A 22,241-nucleotide genomic window follows, 5' to 3' on the forward strand; every position below is an offset into this window, starting at 1 on the left:
TCAGGTAGGTTTTCCTTTACAGGTTACTTGGTGCTTTGCCTCACAACTGTTAAGGTTCCTTCATCTTAACTTTAGAAGACCTGACAACAATGTGCCTAGGTGATAATCTTTTTGTGATGAATTTTCCAGGTGTTCTTTGACTTCTTATATTTGGATGTCTAATTCTCTAGCAAAGCTGGAAAAGGTTTCCTCAATTATTCCCTCAAATATATTTTCCACACTTTTAGATTTCTCTTATTCCTCAGAATGCAGATTATTCTTAGGTTTGGTCATTTAACATAATCCCAGACTTCTTGGAGGCTTTGTTCCCATTTTCTTATTCATTTTTCTTTGTCTTTGTTGGATTGGGTTAATTCAAAAACCTTGTCTTCAGGTTCTGAAGTTCTTTCTTCTGCTTGTTTGATTCTATTACTGAGACTTTCCAGAGCATTTTGCATTTCTGTAAGTGTGTCTACTGTTTCCTGAAGTTTTTTTTTTTTAATGCTATTATTTCATTGAATATTTATCCTTTCACTTCTTGTTTCATTTTGTTTTTTATTTCCTTACATTGAGCTTTGCCTTTGTCTTGCACCTCCCTGATTAGCTTAATAACTAACTTTCAGAATTCTCTTTCAGGTAGAGCAGGGATTTCTTCTTGCTTTGGATCAATTGCTGCTGAGCTAGTGTGATTTTTTGGAGGTGTTAAAGAACCTTGTTTTGTCATATTACCAGAGTTGGTTTTCTGGTTCCTTCTCATTTGGGTAGTTTCTGTCAGAGGTATGGTCTAGGGCTCAAGGCTGTAGTTCAGTTCCTTTTGTCCCATGGGGTGTTTCCTTGATGTAGTACTCTCCCCCTTTTCCTGAGGATGCGGCTTTCTGAGAGTTGAGCTGTAGTGATTGTTATCTCTCTTCTGGGTCTAGCCACCCAGCGAGTCTACCAGACTCCAGGCTGGTACTGGGGACTGTCTGCATAGAGTCCTTTGATATGAACCCTCTGTAGGTCTCTCAATTGTGGATACCAGCACCTGCTCTGGTGGTGGCAGGGGGTTGAAATGGACTCTGTGAGGGTCCTTAGCTTTGGTTACTTAGTGTACTATTTTTGTGCTGGTTGGCCTCCTGCTAGGAGATGGCACCTTCATGACAGCATCAGCTGTGATAGTATGGGGAGGAACAGGTGGTGGGCAGGGCCCCAAAACTTCCAAGAATATATGCCCTTTGTCTTCAGTTACCAGAGTGGGTGGGGAATGACCATTAGGTGAGGGCAGGGCTAGGCAGAATGAGCTAGACTCCACTTGAGTGGGTCTTGCTGTGGCTGCTGTGGGAAATGGGAGTGAGGTTCCCAGGTCAATGGAGTTATGTTCCTAGGAGGTTTATGGCTGTCTCTGCTGTGTAATGCAGGTTGTCATGGAAATGGGGGAAAGCTGGCAGTCATAGGCCTCACCCAGATCCCATGCAACCCAAAGGGCCAGCCCTACTCCCAACCATGCCTCCATCAAAAGCACCCAGTCTGTTTCCAGGCAGTGGGTGAGCAAGGCTGAGAACTTGTCCCAGGCCTCCCATCTGGGGCTTTCCTTCTTCCCCCACCTGTGAAGTCTGCGCACTGGATTCACTTTCTCTCCCAAGTTCTGGCCAGGAGACTTCTTGAGTGGTTCAAATTGTTACAAAGTTTAGCTGGATGTTTCCTTCTCCCTGTGGTCTTTTCCCAGTGCCTCTGGCAACCCTCTTCAAGGACCGCTGTGAGGTGAGGCAGGAATGGTTTGCTAGGAGACCCAGTGAGCCCACGGGGATTTTCCTGTTGTGTCCACTACCTCAGTATTTTGCTCAGCTCTCTAAGTTGACTAGGTAAATTCAAAATCTTCTCCTTATCTAATCTAGACCTTCAGGTTCCCCTTTGGGGGTGTGTGTTCAGGAGTGGAGGATCTCCCTTTCCCACTTCTGAAGTTTGGGCACTTACAATATTTCAGTCATTTCCCGGGTCCTGTAGGAGCAATCCTCTTCCTTTAGAGGATCTGTGGGTTCTCTTGGCTTTCCTAATGTGTTCCTGCAGTCACTCTGGAGCAAAAGTTCACAATGCGAGTCTCCACACACTGTTCTGCCCGTCCAAGTGGGAGCTGCAATTTAGTCCTGCCTCCTGTCAACCATGATCTCCGGGCTCTCTTCTGGTAGAATGTTTTAATTTCTTGCTTTTTATTTTTATTTTTATTTATTTTTTTTTTTGAGACGGAGTCTCGCTGTGTCTCCCAGGCTGGAGTGCAGTGGCGTGACCTCGGCTCACTGCAAGCTCCGCCTCCCGGGTTCACACCATTCTCCCGCCTCAGCCTCCCAAGTAGCTGAGACTACAGGCGCCCGCCACCACGCCCGGCTAGTTTTTTGTATTTTTAGTAGAGACGGGGTTTCACCATGTTAGCCAGGATAGTCTCGATCTCCTGTCCTCGTGATCCACCCGCCTCGGCCTCCCAAAGTGCTGGGATTACAGACTTGAGCCACCGCGCCCGGCCTTATTATTTTTTATGTATATGTTATCATTGCTTTATGGCTACAATGAAGCTTGCAAAAACGTATTTTAACTAGTTATTCTAAACTAATAAAGAACTAGAGAAAAAAAAAAAAAGCCAAGAGAAAACTAAAAACTCTACAATTCCTTCCCACTTTTGGACTTTCTTTTTTTTTTTTTTTTTTTTAATCAGATGGAATCTCACTCTGTGGCCCAGGCTTGAGTGCAGTGGCGCCATCTCGGCTCACTGCAAGCTTCGCCCCCCGGATTCACGCCATTCTCCTGCCTCAGCCTCCCCTGTAGCTGGGAATACAGCTGCCCGCCACCACGCCCGGCTAATTTTTTTTTTTTTATTTTTTTATTTTTTTTATTTTTTTTTATTTTTAGTAGAGACGGGGTTTCACCATGTTAGCCAGGATGGTCTCCATCTCCTGACCTCATGATCGGCCCGTCTCAGCCTCCCAAAGTGCTGGGGTTACAGGTATGAGCCACTGCGCCCGGCCTGGACCTTTTGTAGTCTCTATATTTTAGTTTATTGTCTACCTCTCAACAAATTGTTATAGTTATTGTTTTTGTTAAGTTGGTCTTTTAGTCTTCAAACTACATATATATTTGGTTTATCCATTTAAATTACAGTGTTAGAGCATTCTGTATTTGTCTCTCTACTGGCTTTTAGCAGTGCATTTTATACCATCAAATGATTCTTTGTTGCATATTAATATATTTTTATTCTGACTGAAGAATTCCCTTTAGCATTTATTTTAAAACCGGTCTAGTGTTGATGAATTTTCACAGCTTTTGTTTGTCTGGAGGTAGTCTTTATTTCTCCTTCATGCTTGAAAGATAAGCAAGCTTTGCTGGACACAGTATTTTACTTAAAAGTTTTTGTTTGTTTGTTTTTCCTTCACACTTTGATTATGTCTTTCCATTCTCTTCTAGCCTATAAAGTTTCTGCTGAGAAGTCTGCTGCAAAATGTATCATAGCTCCTTTATATGTTAGTTGCTTCTTTTTAATTGATGCTTTTAGAATCTTTCCTTTGTTCTTGACTTTTGATAGTTAGATTATAATACATCTTGAGGTCGTTTTATTTGGGTGGGATCTTCTCGGTCTTCTTTGACCTTCTTGTACCTGGATATTCATAACTTTATGTTTGGAAAGTTCTCTGTTATCTCTTTGAATAAACCTTCTACCCCAATTTCTTCCTCTATGTCTTCTTCAAGGACAGAAGGACAATATCTCTTAAATTTGCCCTTTTGTGGTTATATTCTATATCTCATGGGTGCTTTTCATTGTTCTTTTCTATTTTTTCTCTTCTGACTGTGTATTTTCAAAAAGCCTGCATTTACACTCAGATTATTTTCTTCTTCTTGATCAATTTTGCTGTTGAAACCCATTTTTTAGTTTGTCAATTAAATTTATTAGCTCTAGAATTTTTACCTGATTTTGAAAAAATTATTTCCATCTTTCTATTAAAGTTATCTGATAGATTTCTGAATTTTTCCTGTGTTTTCTTGAAGCTCATTGAACTTCCTCAAGACAGTTATTTTGAATTCCCTAGCTGATAAGTCATAAATCTCTATCACTCCAGGATTGGTCACTGATGCCTTATTTTGTCTGTTTGGTGAGGTCATGTTTTACTGGATATTCTTAAAATTTATGGACCTTAATCAAAGTCTGGGCATTTAAGTGTTAGATATTTATTCCAGTCTTCGCAGTCTGGCCTTGTTTGTATCCATCTTTCTTGAGAGATCTGATATTTTGGCTCTCATGGAGGTGCTTTCTTACATGGATAGTTGTTCATTTTGTGTTCTTCGGGTGGTTGGAACTATTACTGGATAGTTTTATTTAGCCAGCTTGCTCCATCTTCCTCATTTCATTTGCTGTTGCTTTTTGAGTTCCTTGAGTTGCAGTGTTAGGTTATTTATTTGAAATATTTCTGCTTTTCTGATGGAGGTATTTATTGCTATAAACTTACCCCTTAGTACTGCTTTTGCTGTATCCCGTCGGTTGTAGTATGTTGTGTTTTTATTTTCATTTGTTTCAAAAATTTTTTAATTACTTTCTGAACTTCTTTATTAATCCATTGGTCATTCAAGGGCATGTTGTTTAACTTCCCCGTATTTGTATAATTTGAAAATTTTTTATCTGTATTGATTTCTAATTTTATTCCATTTTGGTCTTAATCTTAATCTTGTTGCTCGAGAGATGTCTTTCCTGTCATTCTGTCATTATATTTCTTAGACTTTTGAAGTTATGTTTCTAGCACCAACGTTCCAATTTATTTTTTTTCTGTAGCTATTCTTTTAATTGCGTATGCTCAACGCATATAAGGCAATGCATAAAATTTGAACTATAGGAAACAATCCTTTAGTCTAATATATTTTGGGGAAAGACACTATTCTAAAATATGCAATACCCTCAATATATCTAGAATGGTTTTAGATTCATTTTAAATGACTTTATCTTGATTCCTAAGGCCATACCACCACTCCTAATCTGTAGCTGCTATGCCATTGGAAGAATTATGAGCATTAATTGTAGTTGAGAAATAAACTAGCAATGCAAGGCCCATGAGGTTTTATCTTATCTCTTTTTTGATTTTTTTTTTCGATTAGACAAAATACTTATCTCTCAGTACTTTAGAAAATGTATCTGTGCAATGAAGCTGGTGGAATCATTCTTTTTAAAGCACTTAGATCAGATGATGATAGAAAATTGATGCTGAATATTCTGGATGTTTGATTTAAATATGCCTGGAGAATTTAAAATTAATTGCTGACAATATAAAAGGAAGTAGGGTAGGGTGATATGACTGTGAACGTTTTTTCTTGTTATTATTTCATTATAGCACAGCAGCATAGGTGCCATTTTATGAGGAAGTAGAAATGTTAGAATAATAACACAAATAGCAGAAACATACTCTTCCATTTAGATTTCGATCCCTGGCATTACATGCTTTGAAAACTAGAGGTGAGACAAAAATCAACCTGTTGATCTCCTTTGTTTTTTTAACCACATAATCTAGCAACAATAAAACCAAAAGCTAAGTTGCCCCAACTTCGTACTACACACTCGTGTCTGTGCCATGTCTCAACTATATTTAGCAGTAATCTTGAGGCAGAGCAATTGTTATGGCAAGACAAAAAGACAGGAGGAAAAAAATGTAATCTATTTTTATTTTGTTCCCTAGATATTAGAGAAATCATCAGGTAAATTTATATAGAACTTCTTTTGACATTCTAGAAACAGAATCTCCTAAGGCCTGAAATTATCTCAGATTTTGTTTTATAGATAAAGTTCATGATTACATAGCTAATTATGATGGTAATAACAATATTCATATTTTTCTATTGTCTATCTATCCTTATACCAACTACTGAAGTTTAAATGACTTGTTCTTTTGGCTCAGCTGCAAGCTGGGATTTCTAACCATAAAGGCCACAAGAAAGAATCCATAAGGAAATCTTTCTTTCATCCTCATCTCATCTCTACCAGCACCAAGCTGGTAGAATGTGGACCAGTTATTATTATTATTACTTGCATGAACAACAGGCTTGAGGTTGCAAAGAAAACTGTCCTCATTAGCTGATAGAAAATAAAGCAACCACTATTTCTAAGATTAAATAAATTCAATAAGATGAGTACAAATATTTGTCTATTTTTTCAAGTTATTGAGAGCTTGAGTTTATATTAAAATTGTCAGGAGCAAACTAAAACTTTCGTTACTCAAGCTTATTTACACTATGTGCATAAGGGTAGAGATGAGAACACAGAGACAAAAGAAGGCTGATGTGGAGTTGGATTTAGAGATAATAAAGCAAAACAGCAATTATTACAATTTAGCTATTAATATTTGGTTTGGTTTTATTTGCTGTTTTGCTACAAGGTACTATTTGGAAAGTTTGTCCTGTATTGGAAAATATTGGCATACATAGCAACATGGAAGAGTGCCTTAAGAGTATCCCCAAATTCCTTGGGAGTACTCTAGACAAAGGACAATAACATTCTGGTAAAAATTACCATATCATTATGAAATTTATCTCTACCATTTCTATCCTCTAATATATCTCCATGGGAGCTCTCTAGACTATTATTTGTGTTAATAATATACTTTTTAAACATTAAATATTCTTTTTATCTTTTAATAGACAGCAAACTGAGTTAGGGCATAATAATATGCTCTGTGTATTATTCAAGATTTTCCAGAGAAACAGTATTAATAGGATATTAATATTGCAGGATATACATGTATATCCTATTAATATTATTATTATTGTTATATATGTCCTATTAATATTATTAATATGAATACAGAAAGAGTTAATAGGAATACAGAAAGACATTCGTTGAGGGATTGACTTACATCATTATGGAGGTTGAGAAGTTCCACCATCTTCCTTCTCCAAACTGTAGGTTGAGGAAAGTCAGTAGTGTTGTTCAAGTCCAAACCTGAAGACCTGAGAACCAGGGAAGCCAATAGTGTAAGCAACAGTCCAAGTACAAAGGCCCAAGAAACAGGAGGGCTGATACCTGATGCTATGAGAAGATGGGTTCCTCAGCCCAAGCAAAGAGCACATTCACCTTTCCTTTACTGAGGGTTAATTTTATATGTCAACTTAACTGGGCTAAGAAGTGCCCAGATAGCTGGTGAAAAATTATTTATTAGTGTGTCTTTGAGGGTGTTTCCAGAAGAGATGAACATTCTAATGAGTAGACTAGGTAAACAAGATCATCCTCACCAATGTGGGTGGGCATCATCTAATCCCTTGATGGCTCAAATATAACAAAAAGCAGAGAAAACTGTGCTCTTGGTTTAACTGAACTAGATCACTAGCTTGTAGATGGCAAATGGCAAATTTCTCAGCCATCATAATTGTGTAAGTCAATCTAACAGTAATTCTTTTTTATCTATCTATCCATCCATCCATCTATCTATAATCTATCTATATTCTATTGGTTCTGTTTTTTTCGAAGAACCCTAATACAGATTTTGATACTCAGAGTAGTTCTAGGGCAAAAAAAACTAAGAATAAGTTTTCTGAATTGTTTCTGGGGGTTTCTGGAACTGGCTCTCTAATCTCATTTGGTCTAAAGACAATCAAAAGTCTCTATTTTTAGTAGAAAAAAGGTACAGTTAGTTCGTGGCATGAACTTTTTTATCGAGTTATGCCATACCTGCATTGAATACTCCTAATCAACCACTTGTAAGAAGCAAAAAGCTAAGTGACATTTATATACTACTTTCAAGTATTTTTTAAAAGCTAAGAAATACAATGGCATTGTTTGGTTACTCTTAATGTTGCTGGACAAAGTGATAAAAGATCGATGAGCTCAGGAATTCAAATTCTCAGTTCAAGCATGGCATAAATGACCTAAGTCACAAGGGTGTCCAATCTCTTGCCTTCTCTGGGCCATTTTGCAAACAGAATTATCTTGGGCCACACACAAAATACACTAATGATTGCTGATGAGATTTTTTAAATCACAGAACAAATCTCATAAAGTTTTAGAAAATTTATAAATTTGTGTTGGGCTGCATTCAAAGTCATCCTGGGCCACATGCAGCCTGCAGTATGTGGGTTAGACAAGCATGACCTAAGAGCTCCCAGGTGTGCCTTGAAAGATATCCTTCCCTCTTGCAGTCTGTCACAGGGTTAAAATTACTGACAGTCAACCACAGGACATCATCTCATGATTGGCTGAATTACAGTGCAAGTTGAACACCCAGACTTGCAGGGTGCCTAATGTTAGAGTGAGGACATTTATTGGAAAACAGTGGGTTCCTGTAAGCTGGTGTATTAGTTTGTTTTTGCACCACTATTAAAGAGTACCTGGGTCTGGGTAATTTATAAAGAAAAGAGATTTAATGGTCTCCTGGTTCTATAGGCTATACAGGAAGCATGGCATTGGCATCTGCTTCTGGTGAGGAGCTCAGAGAGATTACCATCATAGCAGAAGTAAAGCAAGAGAAGGCACATCACATGGCAAGGGCGGGAGCAATGGGGTGATGGTCAGGAGGTCCTGGACTTTTAAACAAACAATTTTGTGTAAACTAACAGTGCGAGAACTCACTTATCACCAAGGGAATGGTGTCAAACCGTTCTTGAGGTATTTACCACCTTGATCCAACCACTTCTCATCAGGCCCCACCTCTAACATTGGTAATTACTTTTCTACATGAATTTTGGAATGGACAAACATCCAAACCATATAGTTGGGAAAGGAATATATGGGAAGACCCTGATGAGGCTGGTGACATTGATTTTGTAAATTGTGATGAGATTTTATTAGAGTGTTTTTTTTCTTTTTTTTTTTTCTTTTTTTTTGCCAATGGAAGTGATATCTCCACCCCGAGAAGAAGCAGACTCTTATTGTCATCAGAAGTGACCTCCCCATCACTAGTTGTAGTAGCCTCCCCACAACACTGATATCTGCCCTTCCATCTCAAGGGAATAACGCTGAATTGCCTGAGAAATGATATTGACCTCTTCTAAAGCAATTGTCATACAAGACAATGTTAATTCTCCTCAGGATTTAGCCCAACTATCCCTCTTTGCTTACAGACCTACAACTACACTTCATTCCTAGTAGGATACTAATGGTAAAGTACAAAGTGTGTCCTATGGGGAGGTGTGCTACACTCCAAAAGAAGTACTTACATTTCCTAAATTAGACAAGGAGAAATCCAGGGAACATGTATGAAAGTGAATATGAAGGGCACAGGATAATGGTGGGACAAATTATAAATTTGGATCAGGTGGTATTTATTCATATAAAGCTCACTAGGCAGAGATTCTGCATTCACTGTTATAGCTCTAGAAATTAGGACAATAACAGTTGGTTGTTTGGCTAAAACATAGATCAAAACATGGTCTACCATTAGTGAATTGGAAATGCCTAATATCCTCTGCCTTAACATAAAAGAAAGGAGTTTGAGCCTTAGGGAATTTGGAATTTTAAAGTGGATTTATCATTTAACACCTACTTTCCCACACTGAAAAGGTACAGAAAGAATAACTGTCACCACTACCTTGAGAAATAAATATCTGAGGGGAGCTCTGACATCCTTGAAAAGCTCTATGATTACTCTTCTCCATAGGCCAGAACTTGTAGTGGGAACCACAGTCACTCAATAGAAAAAAACCTAAATGAGATGAGAATAATTGGATCCTGGGATGGCAAGGACAACATGATGACAACTGCCAACTAAAAAGTGGGTGTAGTTACCATAATGGACATCAGAGTCAAAGAAGCAGTCAGAACAGATTGTGCAGATCTATGGCTTTGGCTAATTAATCATGGTGTTCTTCAAAGAGAAATAGATATAAAGGCTACTAAATTCTTACTTGATCTGTATAAACAGGAAACTTCTAGGTTATGTGAACAAAATTCTAGCTCAAACCATAAAAACAAAGACACAACCCCTCAATTAATTCTCAGAATTTAGTTAGTTTCCAGAACTGGAACCGGAGTCTACTGAATAAAAGGGAGGCCGGGTTCCTTTGAGATGGGGCCCAGTACACTATCAAAAATTTGTACTCTGAATTTTTCTTCCAACCTTCCCCAAAAGGAATTATAGCCTTTTACCAGCGGAACTGTGCATTAGGAAATAAAATATTCAGACCTTTGGAAACTACTGGACACTGACTGAACTGACATGATCCCAGGAGACCCAAAACATCACTGTGGCTTCCAGTTAGAGGAGGGGCTTATGGAGGTCAAATGATCCATGGAGTTTTAACTCTGGTCCATTTCAGAATGGGTCCTGTGAATCTGTGAACCCATCTTGCGATTACTTCCCCAGTTCCATAATGAAAAATTGTAATAGGTATACTTTGCAGCTCTAAGAATTCCCACATAGGTTCCCTTTCCTGTGGAGTGAGGGCTATTAAGGTGAGACAGGCCAAATGGAAGCCATTAGGACTGCCTCTACCTAGCAAAATCATAAATCAAAAGCAATATATAATTACTGAAGGGATTGTACATGAAGGACTTGAAAGATGCAAAAGTAATGATTCCCACCACATCTTCATTCAAGTCTCCTATTTGGCCTGTGTGGAAGAAATAGACCTTGGAGAATAACAGTGGATTGCCATAAGCTTATCTAAGTGGTGATTTCAATTGTAGCTGGTATACCACATGTGATGTCATTGCTTGAACAAATTAACACAATCTTTGGGATCTGAGATGCAGCTATTGATCTGGCAAATATCTTTTTCTCCATCTCTGTCCTTAGGACGAACCAGAGTTTGCTTTTAGCTGACAAGGCCAGCAACATAATTCCACTGTCATACCTCAGAGCTATATGAACTCTCCAGCCCTGTGTCATAATTTAGTTCACAGGGATCTTTTCTGCTTTTTGCCTTCTGCAAGATATTACACTGGTCAATTACATTGATAAGATTATGTTGATTAGGTCTAGTGGCTGAGAAGTAGCAACTATTCCAGATATATTGTGAGGGCATTTGTTTGTCAGAGGGTGGGAAATTAACCCAACTTAAAATTAAAAGTCTTCTACCTCACTGAAAGTTCTAAATTTCTAGGGGTTCAAAGGTATGGGGAATATTGAGACAGTTTTTCTAAAGTGAAGGGGAAGTTGTGGAATCTGTTCCTCTTACAACCAAGAAAGAATCACAAAGCCTAGTAGGTCTATGTGGATTTTGGATGCAAGATATTCCTAATTTGAGTTACTCCAACTCATTGACTAAATAACCTGATAAGCTACTATATTTGAGTGAGGCCCCAAACAAGTGTTGGTTCACCAACTAGTCCGGGCTACTATCAAGCCTTTCTGCCACTTGTGCCATTTGAACCAGCTGTTCCAATAGTGCTTAAGTTGGCAGTGGCAGATAGGGGTTTGAAGCCTGTGACAGGCTCTCATAGGTGAATGGTGATACAGGTCTTCAGCATTTGGAGCAAGGTCCTGATATCACCTACAGATAACTACTGTTTATTTGACATAGAGCTTTCGTTAGGTAAAAATATCATCTTGTTATTGTCTTTATTTAGAAATTAAGTATAATTTAAAAAGAAGTGTATGGGTGCCAAACTGACAAGGTGTATACCAGTAATGGTTAATGTGTCAACTTAAGTGGGATAAGCAATGCCAAGGTAGCTGATAAAATGTTACTTCTAGATGTGTCTGTGAGGATGTTTTAGAAAGAGGTTAGCTTTTAACTTGGTAGGCTGAGTAAAGAAGATTGTCCTTATCAATGTAGGTGAGCATCATACAATCTATTAAGGGCTCAAATAGAGCAAAAAGGCAGAGGAGGGAAACAGTTCTCTTTCTGTTTGAGCTGGGACATGTATCCTCTCCTGCCTTTGGAATTCAGTTCTCCTGGTTCATGGGCCTTCAAACTCACACTAAGACTTGCACTATTGGCCATCTATTTCTCAGGTCATCAGACTGGACTGAATGATTCCTGGTTCTGCAGCTTGCAGATTACAGATTGTGGGACTTCTCAACTTCTATAATCATGTAAGCTGATTCCTACAGTAAATCTCTGTTTATGTGTCTGTGTGTGTGTGTGTGTGTGTGCGCGCACCCACATATGTTTTTGGTTATGTAAAAGTGGTATTGCGTCATTAATAGAAACTTTTCTTAAAAAAAGAAGAATCAGAAACATAAGTTTATTTTACTTTAATGGATACTTTTATCTGATCACACATACATTTTATTGGTTCTGACAAAGACTCCTTTTTTAGCCAAACTTTAGTCAGGCTCCTGAACATTTTCCTAAGCCCAACTGTGTTCTTCCTTGTAAAATATAGTTTTAGCAAACAATCCTAGTATGTTAGTTTAGCAAGAACCCCCAACCTCTGATACCTGATCATTTTTACATCTAATCAGTTTTCTCATCCTCTACCATCCCCCAGATGATGTCTGATTATTCTGAACTATCTTCAACAAGAATCTCGTTAGGTTGGCTTAGCCAGAATTCTGATTACCCCTGATGTCTCATTGTAGTAATTTCTCATACAGTGACAGTACACTACTTTTTGGTTATAAATTCCTGCATGCTCATGCTGTATTTTAAGTTGAGCTCAATCTCTCTTCCTGAGTGCAAAATCATATTGCAGTGGTCTATACATTGATTGCCGTGATCCTGAATAGAGTCTTCCTGACGATGCTTTACGAAGTATCATTGAATAATGCTTTTGTTAACAGTCTCTTTCTCTAGAGAATTATGAATAATACATTAACTTTTTTTGTTGTTGTTCTCTTTTGGCTTTAGATAATGCTCATTAGTACCAGTAAGGGTGATCTTCTTGACATACGATCTATCAATTCAAATGCTAATCCATCTTGAAATACCTCACAGACACATTTAGAAATAGTGTTTTACCAGCTATCTGGGCATCACTTAGCCCAGTCAAGTTGACATAAAATTAACCATCACACTATGAAATGTACTTTTGTACCCTCATTATTTGTTTAATTCTTAATACACAGAAGGCACTCAAAGAATGATGGTAAATGAAGAGTACTATTATTTTGACCCTGACATTTTCTATCTAATGAGTGTTTTCACTACATGCCTATAAAACCAAATATTTTAATGCAAATAATATTAACATTGATGAGTTTTCTTTCAGAAATATTTTTGCAGTTAACTTTATTAAACATTTTTAAATTCTTAATTTATTTTCCTTAAAATGTAGATCATTTTACTTTGCTCCTTTAGTTTTTTCTGAGAACAATGGTTTTATTTTCACATTTAAAAAACATTTTGAGCATTAATATTTCTCTTTAGTTATTTACCAATTATACTTTCAACCATTTTTAAGTTTTCTTTCAGGGCCATTATTTTGTGCCATTTTTCCAAGCTCAACAATGTCAAAAATGTTTTATTATTTTTTCAATAATATCAGTTTTTATAATTGAAAAATACCAATGCCTATTGATGTTTTATAAAGGTTCATTTTATTTGGGATCAGGTAAAAAACGATCCACTACAGTAAAGCAAAGTTATGTTTCCTGTACTTTTTTTTTAAAGTTTGTATTAATAATGTGATATAACTTGTATTTAACTAAAAACATTCTTTATCTCTTTTTCAATGAATGGTACTGCCCATGCATCCAGTTATATAGACAAGAAGCAGCAGGCATCATCCTTCCTACTTTCTTTCAGTTAAAATTCCCATATCTTGTCCATCACTGAATCTTTTAGAATTTACCTCCAAAATACATTGTAGGTAAGCCCACTCGTTAAAGCTGTACTTTGACAACAGGCTACTTTAAGTCTCCTCCTCCAATCCAGTCACTTTATGCTGAACCCCAAATCTTTTTTCTTCTCCTAAATTCAAGTTGATTTTCCCGCAACTTAAAATATTCTGAGATATCATTTGGTATCAATCATAACTACACATTGTGGAATATGAAAAGAAAAAGCTAAATAAAATGCATTGTTGAGATTCACGTCACATTGCTGTTAAGAATCATTTTCACTTTTTTTCTGATGAATAAAATAATTTTGTTTCAAACCTCAATATCAATAATAGTTGTGTGTATTGCTTGTTTGCATGTTGGTCTTTCTAACTATGAGCTCAAACACAAAAACTATTATTTTTAACACCAGGATAAAATACAAGTGATACTATGTATCTATTGTCAGGCATTTCTTTTGTCAGTTACAGCAATATTAAAAAAAAAAAAAAGGTTTTAGTTATTTCCTCTCTGACCACAGACATCTTTCTGTGTGTACTATTATTACCTTAATATTCTTTTGATATTTTTCAGAATATGTAGTAATGTCATTTATCCTTGATATTGGTAATTTATATCTTACTCTTTTTCAAGATAAATCTGGCTATAGATTTATTAAACTTATAGATCTTCACAAAAACAACTTTTAGTTTTATTTATTTTTTTCTATTGGTTTTCTGTTTTCAATATCATTGAGGTTAAATTGACATTTGTATTGGTTTAAGTGTAGATGCAGATGAAATTCTAACAAATAATATGAAGAGGTCCTGTGTATAATCTGCTCATTTTTTCCCAATGATAAAAGTTTATAAAACCGTAGTACAATATCAAATCCAGGATACCGACTTTCATACCACCGATTTATCTTATCCAGGTTTCCTTTTTTTTTTTTTTTTTAACGTGTGTGTGTGTGTGTGTGTGTGTGTGTGAGAGAGAGAGAGAGAGAGAGAGAGATGTGGTGTATGTTTGTGTGTGTGTAGGTATTCAACTCTATACAACCTTATTATATGTATAGGTTCATGCATGCAGCACCATAATCATGATACTGAAGAATTCCAGCGCCATAAGGATTAAGGATTCCTCCTGTTGTCCTTTTATAATCCTCTCTCTCTCTCTCTCTCTCTCTCTCCAAACTTACCCCCTTCCTAACTCCTTAGCACCACTAATCAGTTCCCTTCTAAAACTATCATTTTCAAAATGTTATATGACTGGAATCATTGAAATTGGCTCTTTTTACTCAGTATAATTCTCTTTTTATTCACAAAAGTTGCTGTATTTCAATATTTCATTGCTGAATAGTATTCTATGGTATATACAGTATTTACCAAATTTTGTTTAGCCATTCACCTGTTGAAGAATAGCTGAACTGTTCTGAGTTTGGAGCTATTATGAGGAAAGCTGCTCTGAATAGATTTTTAATGTGAAAATCAGAGTTCATTTATCTGAGATGAATGTCCAAGTGCATTTTATTCCTGATATTGGTGATTGTATCTTCTCTGTCTTTTTTTCCTTAAATTTTTGGTCAGACTTGCTAGCATGTTATTGATTTTTTAAAAAAAATAACTAACTTTTTGTTTCATTGAATTTCTCTACTATTTTTCCATTTTCAATTTCTGCTTTTGATTGCTGCTTTTATTATCTACTTCCATATGGCTGTTTTTGAGTTTATTTTTCTGTTCTTTTACTGATTTCTTGATGTAAGAACTTAGATTTTTAGAGTCTAAGATTATATGCGTTTATAATGTAAACATTTAATGCTATAAATTTCTCTCTTGGCACTGCTTTAGCTGCATCCCACATATTTTAATATGCTGTATGTTCATTTTCATTAAGTTCTATGTGCATTTTCAATTTAAGAATTACTCTTAGACATAATTTTTTTAGAAATGACTTTTCTAATTTAGACATTTCAATACATTTTTCTATTGTTTTTCTGTTACTGATGTTTAGTTGCATTCCATATGGTCAGAGAACAGACTCTGTATAGCATTAGTAATTTTGCTTTCGTTGACAGTCGTATGACTCAGAATACAGACTATTTTGGTGAATATTCCATAGGCACCTAAAAATGTGTATTTTTCTTTTGTTATGTGAAGTGTTTTATTCATATCAGTTAGGTACTGGTGATTATGTTTTTCAGAACTTGTATGCCCTTAGAAGTGCATTGCTTGGGGTGACTAATGTAGTCTCCAACTCTAATTATGGATTTGTCCAGTTCCTTTTAAGCTCTATCAGTTTTGCTTCAAATATCGAACACTTGTCTTTGCCCGAAAATGTCTTTCTTTCCTGTTCATTCTAAAATGATAGTTTCACCAGACATAGAATTTATAGTTGACAGGATTTTTTTTTTTTTTTTTTTAGATCTTAAAAGACATTTTGCCACTTTCTTCTGGCTTTCATGGTTTACAATGAGAAATGTGCTATCATCAGAATTGGTTTTGCCCCGCAGATGAAGTGTTATTTCTCTCTGGCTGTCTACAAAATATTTTTTCTTTGTTTTTAAATTTTATAAGATTAAGTTGTTGTTCATTGGGATGGATCTCTGTGTTTATTGGGTTTGAGTTTTGCTCAGGCTCTTGGTTCTGTAGGTTTGTTTTTGTTAAAAATTTGAGAAATTTTCAGTGACTCTTTGAATATTTTTTCAAACAAATTCTCTTTCTTCTTTTATTATGGAACCTATGTAATATAAATTTTGGATTTTTGTTATTACCCCACAGGCCACTGAGGCTATATTCTTTTTTTTTTTTCTTTGTCTTTTTTAGTTACCATTTTCTCTATAATTCAGATTAGGTGAATTCTATTGATTCATTCTCAAGTTCACTGATGCTATCCTATTCAATCTCCAGTTTACTCTGTTACTGTCCAGAGAGTTGTTTCTTATTAAACTTATGTCTTTTATTGCATTTTTCAGTCCTCCTATTTCCATCAAATTGCTGAAATGTTCTATATTTTCATTTGTTTTAAGTGGGTGTATGATTAATTGAGGCATTTATATAATGGCTAGTTTAAAATGCCTGTAACATAATTTCAATATCTGTTTTGTCTTTGTATTCATGTCTACCTTTTTTTTCTTTTTCAAGTTATGATTTTCATAATTCTTGGTATGATGGATGGTTTTCAATTACATTACAGACTATTGGCATATTAAGTTAAAAGACTCTGGGTCCTAATTAAATCTCGTATTTTAACAGATATCCATCCTGTTTATGTTTAGAATTAAAGTCCTAGACTACTTTGTGGGATGTCATTCTAAATAGTTTAAATTTTAGAGATTTTTATGGTATTATTTTTGTCTCTTTGACTTACCTCTTGATGCTAGTGTTGCCACTGGTCTCTACTAGTGCTGCCTGAAGAAGCAGAAGTGTTTTTCTAGGCCAAGTTACTGAGTGTCTCTTGATAGCAAAGGGTAGTTGCAGGCCCATGGAGATAAAGAGGATTCTCTAGCTTAATATTTGTTGTGGTAGAAGCACCTTTGCCTATAGAGACCCAAGAACATTTCCTCATGGGTGCTTACTGTTGCAGAATCACCTCATACTGGTACTTCCTACCTACGTTCTAGTCTCTGCTCTAGGAGGAGTGTATTTGGCCTGTAGAGGCAAAGAGATTTCCAGAACCAGACTCTTTGTTGTAGGATCCTTTCCCTGCCTTTGGGTAATGAAGAACACTTCCTGAGTCAGCAGTTACTATGTGGAAGAACTCTCAGGCTCTCCTTGCTACAGCACTGTTTATGAATAGGGGAGAAATAAGCTTACTTGAGCTGCCTTCTGTTGACTGGTTGCTGGTTGGGAAAGATCAGGTCAAGATCCCCTACTTCTACGTGGTGGGAAGATATAAGATTGTGTGGTGCTACATTCTTCTTCCATTCACGGAGTGTCAACTCAGTTCACTTTATTCCTAGTACCTTTCAGAGTTCAACTTTGTTTGCCTCTTTCTTTATTTGCAGTATTTATAATGTTACTCAGTGGAGAGGAGAATTGAGTAATGTATCTATGCTATCATGTCTGATCTGTAAGTTTTGATTTATTGATTTTTACTCTGAAATTTATTATTTCTTTTCTTTGACTTATTTTCAGAATAATCTGATTGTCTGCTTTCTTAAGGCGGAAGCTGAGGTTATTAATACGATACTTTTCTCATCTTCTAATATAGGTACTCAATGCTGCTATGGTTTTAATTGTTGTGTTCCCTTCGAAATTTATGTTGAAATTTAATCCCTAGTGCAATAGTAGTAAGTACTGGGACATTTAGGCCATGACTGTTCTGGTTTTACATGTGCAATCAGTGCATCATTTAAAAAAATGCCTGGGGGAGCTATCCAGACCTCCTTTTTTACCCTTCCATACTGTCTACCACATAAGGACACAGTATTCACCTCCTTTCAAAGACATAACAACAAGGAGCCATGTTGGAAATAGAAAGCAGTCCTCTCCAGATATTAAATCAACTGATTCCTTGAGATTTTTCATAGTTCTAGACTTCCCAGTTTTCAGAACTGTGAAAAAATACTGTTGTTTATAAATTACACATTTTATGATATTTTGTTATTGCAGCACAAATGGACAAAGACAATGTTAAAAAGTCTCTCCTATTTGCAGCTTTAGTGTTGTCCCATAAATATTGATATGTGTTTTTGTTTTCATTTATCTCATCTTTACATTGTAAATTCCTTTTTGGTACACCCTTTGGTAAGGATTATTTACAATTGTGTTAGTTTCCAAAGATCTGTGTATTTTATAAATATTGTTGAGTTATTTATTTCTAGTTTAATTACATGGGTGTCAGATAACATGTTTTGTATGACTTGAATACTTTTCAATTTATTGAGACTTGTTTTACTACTCAAAGTGTTGTCTATCTTGATAAATGTTTTTTGTGCTCTTGAAAATATGGATTCTGATATTATTGAGTAAAGTGTTACATAAATGTCAGTGGGTCTAGTTGGTTGATGATGTTAAAATCTTGATTCTTGTTGATTTTGTTAACTTGTTCTACAAATAATTGAAAGAAGGGTATTAAAATTTTTAACTACACTTGGGGATTTGTCTATTTTCCTTGCAATTCTATTGTTGCTTCAGTCTATTTTGCATCTCTGATATTAGATACACTAAATTTCAGGATTATGTGTCCTTTTGATAAATTAACTACTTTGTCATAGTAAAAGAAGATTCTTATTTTCTGGTAATACCCTTTGCTAGAAATCTACTGTAGTCACCTGACATCTGAGTCAGCCAAAAAAGAAAGAAAGAAAAAAGTTACTTTGTCAGATAGACAAGTGTTAGTATCATGTTTCCTTTTAACTAATTTATGTCTTTACATTTAAATTACGGTTCTTGTAAGAAACATAGGGCTTCATTACATATGGTAATCTATGACTTTCAATTGATTCTTTAGACCATCTGTATTTAATGCGATTATTGATAAAAGTAGGTTTAGGTATGTCATCTTGCTATTTATTTTCTTTTGAATTATTTATATTTTGCCTTCATTTTAAAAGAATACACCATTATATATATATAGTTCTAAATTGATATTTCTTAGTTTTTAATACTCAACAAATCGTCTTAATGTCATTCATCATTATTTTTTCTGGTGAGGTCAACTGTGCCTTACTATTTTCATTTACCGTATGTAAGATATATTTTCCTTATGAACAATGTTATGAATTTATCTTTATCTTTAGTTTTCACAGTTTGACATGATGTATCTCTATATGTTGTTTTCCATATTTATCCTTTTTGAGGGCTCATGAGCTTCTTCGATTTAGACTGATGTATTTTTTTAATTCTTAGAAAAATTTCAGCAATTTAGTTAATCTTTTGTATAGCTCTTTCTTTTTTATCTCTGGTCACAGGCATTTTAGATTGCTTAACATTTTCTCACTAATACTGGATTCTCTGTATTCTTTTATTTCATTCATCTTTTTTTGTATTTGTTTTATGTTTCAATTTTAGTACATGTATTGACTTTTCTAAAAGTCCATTCATTTTTTCCACTGCAAAATTTATTCTACTGTTAAGGCTACCGTAGAATTCTAGTTTTTTACTAATTCTATTTTTAACATACTCTTTTTTTATGTTAAAATACGGAATTATAAAGTAATAGCATTTTTACATCTCTGCTGCAAATCCCTATAACTTGATAAATATTGAACACCAATTCCACTAGATATTTCTATATTTATATAATTGTTATTTTAAAGCTCCTCCCTGATAATGTCACAAGTTAAGCCATTTCTGGATCTACTTTTGTTGTCTCTGTTTTTTCTTTAGAATGGGTTACATATTTCTGTTCCTTTGTATGTCTTATTGATTCAAAGTGCATGCTGGGTATTTTGCATCAAAGAACAATCGAGATTGAGGCAAGCAATGTTCACTTTCAGAAAAAGGTATGCTCCTTCATGTGTCTGGATTTTTATTGTAATATTAGTGGTGACAGGATAGAATATGTTAGTCTATAAAGGGCTGGATTCAATCATTGTTGCATCTTTGTGTGACTTATTTCACCACTGGCTCCACAAAGTTTAAGAACAAGATCAAAATTTTATCTTCTTGGACTATATGCTATAATCACTAGTGTAATTCCAGTGCCATTTTGTGATTTACAGCTAAGTCACCAGCTTTATGAATTATAGTATATCTGTGTATGCTCTACACTGCATCTGATAACTTTCTGGACCACTGGAAGTTCTCATTGCTCCCAGTCATGTCCAGGAATTCTTTACATGTTGAGAGCTTTCTTGGCTCTGGAAAAGCCTTAGAAGGTACATCTCAGGTTTATTGTTCACATGTAACACTTGGGAACATGTTGATTTCTCTCAGGTCTCTTGTTTTGTCACCTCAGTTTCAGTACCAGGTAAGCCAGTAGACCTCTTATGTGCCAGACATCACTCTTTCCTCTCTCAATCTCTGGAATACTGCTTGTAGGACTAAAGGTATATTAATAGAAGATAGTTGGTGGATGGGTAAAAATGAACTACTTGATCAAGGCTCTTCTAACATCTCGTATGTTGTAACCACAAACGCATTTAAGAATTTTTGAAATGGTAATCCCAGCAATTTGGGCAGCTGAGGCGGGAGGATCACTTGAGACCAGGAGTTGGAAACTAGCCAACACAGTGGGACACTCTCTACATGTATAAAAAAATTTAATTAACCAGGTGTGATGGAATATGCCTGTAGTCCCAGCCACTGGAGAGGTTGGGAGGTAGAGGGGGCTGAGGTGGGAGGAAGGTTTGAGCCTGGGAGGTTGAGGCTGCAATGAGTCTTGAGTGTACACCACTACACTCCAGCCTGGGTAACAGAGTAAGATGTTGTGGAAAAAGAAAAAAGAAAGGGAAGGGAAAGGAAAGAAAAGGAAGGAAAAGAAGAAAAGTAAAAAGAAAGAAGAAGAAAGGAAGAAAAGGAAGGAAGGAAGGAAGAGAGAGAGAGAAAGGAAAGAAAGAAAGAAAGAAAGAAAGAAAGAAAGAAAGAAAGAAAGAAAGAAAGAAAGAAAGAAAGAAAGAAAGAAAGATGAAATATTAGTTATTTTGTTACTTAACTCTACCTTTGTGTCTGTGGTAGATTATTTCTTCTCCTTTGTGTCTGTGGTAGATTATTTCTTCTCCTTTGGGTCTGTGGTAGATTATTTCTTCTCTTGCTGTTCGGCCAGGCACGAAAACAGCCATGAATCTCTTATTTTTTTATGGAGAGTCCATTCTATTCTCGAATTCTATTTGAGAGTCCATTCAGGGAGAGTCCGTTCTAGAGAGAGTCCACTCACGAGTTCATTCTATGGAGAGTCCCTTCTATTCCCAAGTTTACTGAGGAGTCTGTAAACTCAGTTTGCTCAGTTTGCTCGTGGGTTTGCTCAGTGTGCTCATGGGTTCAGGAAAACTATGACTCATTCACTTACTTGTCTTGCTTTGGTTGTAAGGATGAGAGTTGTTATCTCTTTTGACTTTTTTCATCCTGTGTGAAAGAACAAGCCAAAATGCCAGGATACATTTAAATGCATTTAGGGTTCTGAAATTGAAGATTCAAAATCTACTTTTCAGAAGTGAATTTTGAACATATGCTTGATATTCAGGAAGATATAAACAACTATTACTTCGAATTCATGGTGGTATCTTTAAAAAATAACCCAGAACATTTTATTCTCACTATAGGAGCCAAAATGATACGTTTAAAACATGAGTTAGATCACATTACACCTCTGTACAAAATACTCCAGTAGTATCTTACCTCACTTGGAGGAAAAGTTAAAGCCCTTACAATGGCTTAAAACTTAAAAATGTGAACTCTGTTTCTCGCCCATTTCTTTAAACTCACTTAAAATCACTCTTCTATAGGTTTGTGCTGATGAAACCCATATCCTTGATATTCCTCAAATATACTCAAAATGCAGCCCCCCCCCCCCGCCCCACTACAGAGGGCCTTTGCATTTCAGTTTTCTCTACCTGGAATGTTCTTCTCTCAGATAACTGCACATCTCTCACTTTTGTCTCCTTCAGGTTTCTATTCAAAAAAAAGTTTTAAACAAGGTGTCTTGCTTTGTCCACTCTATTTAAAATAGTAATGATCCAAC

The 22,241-nt window shown here is 35.8% G+C and overlaps 1 long non-coding RNA gene across 1 annotated transcript in view; it reads right to left on the reverse strand.

Annotated features, from left to right (window-relative positions):
• LOC105487770 (uncharacterized) overlaps positions 1 to 21,615 on the reverse strand; it is a 38,658-nt gene extending 17,043 nt beyond the window's left edge. The window contains exons 1-2 of the long non-coding RNA XR_011620616.1: positions 21,222 to 21,615; positions 6,837 to 6,930 (exon numbers count right to left, since the gene is read on the reverse strand). This is a non-coding gene — a long non-coding RNA (uncharacterized lncRNA). The remainder of the gene's footprint in view (positions 1 to 6,836; positions 6,931 to 21,221) is intronic.
• Positions 21,616 to 22,241: the final 626 nt, after the last annotated feature.

This window comes from Macaca nemestrina, chromosome 3 (assembly GCF_043159975.1).
Source record: "Macaca nemestrina isolate mMacNem1 chromosome 3, mMacNem.hap1, whole genome shotgun sequence".
Lineage (NCBI taxonomy): Eukaryota > Metazoa > Chordata > Mammalia > Primates > Cercopithecidae > Macaca > Macaca nemestrina.